The following is a 6,000-nucleotide window of genomic DNA, read 5'->3' on the forward strand; positions in this document are numbered from 1 at the left end:
ATCTGATTTTCTAAAGTTTTTCTGGGTAGTTTTTTCACTTTGCCAAACAGAATCTCAATCATGTGTAAACTACTGAAAAAATACATCTTCAAGAAAAACTTGCAATGCCAAAAATATTCAGATTTAGCCCAATTTTGGGTTGCAGTGTGTCCGGGGGGGATTTCCGAAGATACTGGAACATTTTCTGGTTCAGGACCAACAATGCCTCAGTATAAACACCACTTTAGAATTAAAACAACAAGTATCATCAGCTAATAGTTGTTTTCCTTATGCAGCTTCAAGATTTTCCACCAAGGTCAAACTACGGTCTTCTACTTGTGGAATGACCCGACCATTTCTCCCAAACCCTGAGCAGACAGTGAAAGACCAGATGGGAGATCTATGTATGTATATCCTTTCAACTCTGCAGCAGCTGTTAATCTATATCATTATTGTCTGCTTTGCAGCAGAGAAGAGAGAAAGACAAGAAGAGTGCATGTGTACATCTGAGCCAAAAGCTCTCATTACTCGAGGCGGGCTGCTCACCACAGCCATCCCAGTTCACTAAAACAGCTGTCATTTTCATCTCTCGGGTCAGTTTGCATTTTCGCAAATGATGACCTGCTGTTTGCTTTTGTCTGCCGCAGAGGCTTTTTCGTTGAGGTGTAAATCCTGAAAACATTTTAAACCGTGGCTGCAACGCACTGTAGCTTCAGCTTTCTTGGTCTGAAATCTCGGTAAATTTATGATTGATGTCACGAGGGGGGGGGAATTTAATTCGCCCCCAGGAACCACAAGCTCATTAAAACATACAAGCTGTCACGGCGACGACCCCCCCCCCCCCCCCAAAAGACAAGACGTTCATTTGGTTCATGTAGTAACACACAAACATGAATTACGATAGATCTGTTTGTCATTTTGTTGATGTGTTTTCTGCGGCTTGTTTCCCCGGGCCGGCTCTGTCCACAGTAATCTTATTGACTCCAGTTAGTGTGGCTCTGCCCCTGATATCTCCAGCTCTGCTCTCCATAACCTTATAAGTAGGTCCCTGCACAGAGTCTCTTTTATAATCTTGATCACTCGCTGCATGGTCGTGTTAGTGTGCGTCTGAGTGTGTGTGTGTGTGTGTGTGTGTGTGGGCAGTGCATTAGGTCTCCCCGGGTTGATGTGTGTGCAAACCCACCCCTCCTTCCCCAACCTCGCTCCGGTCGGGCTTTAGGTTGCCATAGCAACGGCTCCCCTTCCACATGCCACAGAGTGGTAGATCATGCATCAGCAGAGAAAGTGATAGAGAGAAGCAGGGAGAGAGGAAAAAAAAAAAAAAAAAGCGAACAGAGGGGGGGGAGGAAAGGAAATACCGAGCTCTGTTTGACACGGCCTCTCGTAGCTGCAGCGACACACTCCTGACCACCACTGTTTACCCTGGACTCACACACACACACACACACACACACACACACACACACGTGACTCCATCCAACTCTCCTCTTATGTTTTCTATATCTTCACCTCCTCGCTTTTGCTGTTTAGATTTCTCCGCGAACCCCCTCTCTCTTTGTCTTTTTTCTAATTCCATCCCTCTCTTCTTGATTTCCTTCTCTCTCTCTCTATCGATCTCGCCCGTCGTCGTTCTATGTATAGTGGTGACTCATGTCTCCGACTGAGCATGCATGCCGTCTCTCTGCAGGTTAAAAAAGCCTGGGACATATGCTGAGGAGATGAGGTGACAAACTAAAAGCATTGGGGGGAAAAAAAAAAAAAAAAAAGGCGGGGGCTTCCTCAACTCGCTGAGATTGAGCAACACATTTTTTACAAGCTCAGAGCAATGAAAAAAACAGGAGAGGGAAAAAAAAAGAGTGAAAAGAGAAACACTCGGCTTTGGTAGCAGAAAAGCAGGACGCGCTGAGGAAAAAAAAAAAAAATGTAAATACAGAAGAGAAGAGGTGTCTGTCTGCATCTCGGCCTTTTTTCCTGGAGAGAAAAATATCCTCCAGTCTGTCTTTTTTCCTCTGTCTGCTCGGCTGCTCTGCCTTTCTGTCTGCTTCCTACGTCTTCGCCTGCCGCCCCGTCTCCCCGCCTGCCTGCCTGCCTGCCTGCCTGCCTGTTTTCCAGGGCGAGCCTCCCTCCCCTCCGCGCTCTCATGTGCCGCCGTACACACACTCAGCCTCCTCTGCTCTCCTGTTAAATGAGTTCCACATGGCCCTGCAGGCTGCAGTCAGTCTCTGCACGGCTGGCAGAGGCGCGCAGCAGACAGGCAACCCAAAATAAAAAAAAATACACACTCGAAAGTCACACTCACACAGTCAAAAGGTTCAAAGGTCACTCCCAGCAGACCTTGAGAATGCAACCGTTTTGAAAGTGGCCTCTCGCTCAGTCAAAACACCACCACCGCCTCCCCTCATGTCTATCTGCCTGGCTGCTGTGTGTTAAACTGAGTCTGAGGGCAGGATGCATACTAATGTAGTCTGACTGACTGGCTGGTGGGCTGAGAATGCTGGCAGGTTAACTGGATGGCTAACCGGCTTGTCTATCTGACACTCCAGCTGAGTGTCTAAGTGGTTGGCTGACTGACATGTGCTGTGACTTACAGTCGGAGGGGACGAAATAAAAGCAACACTTACTCACTGGAACCCAATCAGCTCTTTTAAACACCGACGCTAACGCGGGTCACACCGGGCTGAAGGTTAACCAGCAGGGCGGCCGCTGCATCCTGCTCAGATAAAAAAACTTTTACCTCCTGCTCTACTTTTTCCTCTAAATACATTATTAAAAAAAAAAAATCTGATCTTCTCTTTGGGCAAATATGATTTGGGCTGTTTTTTCGAGCGTCTCGTATTACTTTGAGAACGCCATCGATTTTACATCTCAGGCTCACTCATCATGCGGACGTCCGCTCAGCCTGCGAGAAGTTGCATAATGTCTTGTGTAACGTGGCTCTGAAGGAAGCTTTTGTCAAGTCAGACAAAATATAACAGCGAGGGCGTGTCTTAGTCAGGACACAAGTGTTTCCAGTATTTTGTCCTCCGTGTGCCCAGATGTGCTGCTCCGACTTGCAGCGGACGAGTTTTCTGCCTCAGCGTATCATTATGAACCAAACGTCGATGTGTTGACGTTGGTTTCCTATCAACCTGGCTATCACTAGACAAGTTCTGTCTGACGCCGGGCACCCGGGGAAAAGAAGGCGTACCTGGCGATCCATTTACAGGCTAACTGATTGATCAAACTCACATTTTATTTGTGACTCTGAGGAAAACAGGAACGATCCGGCTGTCTCTGCAGCGGCCGCGCCGACGATAATACCACTTGGAAAAAAAAAACGCTCAGGGGGGAAAAGTTGTCTGTTGCAATATCGTAATGAAGAAATACTCTGTTACATTAAAGGTGTAGCATACAGACACAGATAGGAGCTTCATTTCTGACGGATATGCTGTACTTTTTAATCCACTGTATTGAGTTTACAGCCTGTTTCCTTGCAGATTAAGTCTCGAACACGCTGTATGATCAGTATATACAATATAATTTAACTGCATGATTATTTAATATGTAGTAAAAGAGGCTCTACGTAATAATCCATGGTAATTTACATGTTTTAATCACTTTTTTATTGGTCACATGTGAGCAGATTGTAAACGAGAGCTTCCCCGTCTCCTCTCGGTCGCGGACGATTTGTTTAAAATGTTTAACGCTGCTGAACTGTGAATTTCTTTGTGAATGAATTTCTTAGACGTTCCAAAAGATGTGACGTCCTCGAGTTCCTCGTCTCAGCAACTGTCGCTAACGTTAGTTTAGAAACGGACAGAGATGTAGTGAAGGGTCAAAAGGAGAAGCACTAATTATATATCATCATGCTTGTGTTTTATTATTGATGCTTTAACATGTAAAGAGCATTTTAACACTGCAGCCAGCTGAGGTGAAGCTATTTATATCTAACATTGTTTCTGTATTATTGTTTTATCAGAAGTAAGACCAAAAAACAGAGAACTTATAGTCAATTTAACTTTTGTTAGTGGTTAATTGACTGTAAAAAAGAATAATTACATTCTTTATAGAACATTTATGAAGCAATTGTTTATTGCAAAGTTGCAAATTATGTTTATAAACCTTTAAAATTGCTTAATAAATGATTAAAATTACTATATCTCTAACCCTGACAACTATAAATGTACTATTTGTTAATTTTGGTTATTATAAAGTGTCGAATAAATGTCGTGCAATATTTCCATGTCAAATGTAATCGAGTAAGTACCTCAGTATAAATGTACTTTCCAGCACTGACCCTTTCTGTTCAGCTCTCGCGCTCAGACGTCTGAATTATTCAGACGGCACTCTGTCTGTCTGCAGTCGCAATAAAACACGCCAACAAACAACAACAAAATCTCCAATCTGAAAATCATGAGCAGAAGTTGGCTGTCGGCGTTGAAGCGATCATTTTGTTAAAAAAAAGAAGATCAGATTCAACAAGCCCATATGTGCTCAACTCAACTTCTTACAGTTCGATTCTTCATTTTATCTACTCGGATGCGTCCGTTCTCTGCAGCTGGCGGCTGGATAAAGACTCACAACAGGTTTTTTTTTCTAAAAAAACAGACGCGACTGAAATTCTTAAATGATGAGCAGGTGACCCGAGCGCTGAAATAAAACAGAAACACTTAGGCTCAGCAGATCTCTCCCCCCCCCCAACCTTTAATTTGGAGCTATTAAACGCTGAACTTTGGGGGTGATGGATTGGATTAAGGACACAGCTGCCAGCCTTTGTCCTTGCGCTGATCCTGAGCCGGTTGCCGGGCCACAGGGAGAGGCAGATTTCAGCCCACATCAGCTCAGAGCGGAGCGAGCTCTGAAAGCTCAGGGAATGGGAGATGGAAGTAATAACGGAGGGCACTAACAGCCCCAAACTCACTCTCTCCGCCACCGGTCCACCTCTCCACACTCTCCACCCCCACCAACCACCTCTTTTCCCTCTTTTTTTTCCCCTTGTCTTTGCCTCTGGCTGTCTGTCACAACTTTCTTTCTCTCCGCTGCCTGCGAATGTCACGCCCGACCATGCTGCACCCCCCCGTCTCTCTCTCTCTCTCTCTCCTTTCAGAAACACATTACACATTTAAAAAGTTTTTCCTTTTCCCCGTCTCTGCCTGTCACATGTGCACTCCCAAGTCGGCCTTCCCTCTCCCTCCCTCTCTCTCTCTCTCTCTGTCCGTCTGTCTGTCTATCCGTCCACTCAGACACATCACTCTCAGATTGTGTGCGTCTGGTCCTGGGGGGTGGATGAGGAGGAGGAGGAGGTGGGAGAGTCTGGTGGTTTTCAGACACTCTCTCCAACCTCGGCTCCTTGACCATTACTACTCCATTATCAGCGGCGATGGAGGGCGCGCCGCAGACGCCTAATGTATCCATTTCCCCCTCCATTTAGGACTCGGCAGCCCAGCGAGCTCCCGGAGTGCTCCCTGATTGGGATTGAATGTCCATTTAAACTGCCGTCCAGCCACCAGGGAGGAGGTCGGGCGATGGAGGGAGGGGAGGAGGAAGAAGAAGAGGAGGAGGAGGAGGAGAGGAATAATGGGAAATACAGGGGAAAAGGAGGTGTGTAAGTGTGAAGCTGTGTGTTGCGTTGAATGAGGAGAGGAGGCGAGGGGATTGTTCCCCAGCCTCTGATTCGATGCTGAGATTTTCCCTCCCTTCTCCCTCTCTCTCTTTTCTTTCCCTCGCTGTGTCTCTCTATCACTTCTTTTCTCTCTCTCTCAAACTTTCAAATACGCCTCCATAGGAAAAAAAAAAAAAAAAAAAAAAAGCATTCCTCCTCTGGCGCCGAGCCAAGTGTCAGAACTCAGCGCTCGGTATTCTCAAGGTGCGCTTCTAAAAAGAGGGATTTGGAATTGAGATGATTGGAGTTGGCACATCCGTAGAGGGATGAAGGGAGAGGGGAGGAGGAGGAGGAGAGGGCGAGGAAGAGGGTGAGACAGACAAAAAGAGAGAGAGAGAGAGAGAAAGACGGAAAGAAAGAAAGAGGCTGGAGATCACACA

At 46.0% G+C, this 6,000-nt stretch overlaps 1 protein-coding gene across 2 annotated transcripts in view; it reads right to left on the reverse strand.

The window, feature by feature from the left end:
- ches1 (checkpoint suppressor 1) overlaps positions 1-6,000 on the reverse strand; it is a 60,781-nt gene that overhangs the window by 7,657 nt on the left and 47,124 nt on the right. The gene's annotated exons all lie outside the window — the stretch shown is intronic.

Source organism: Sparus aurata, chromosome 22, assembly GCF_900880675.1.
Source record: "Sparus aurata chromosome 22, fSpaAur1.1, whole genome shotgun sequence".
NCBI lineage: Eukaryota > Metazoa > Chordata > Actinopteri > Spariformes > Sparidae > Sparus > Sparus aurata.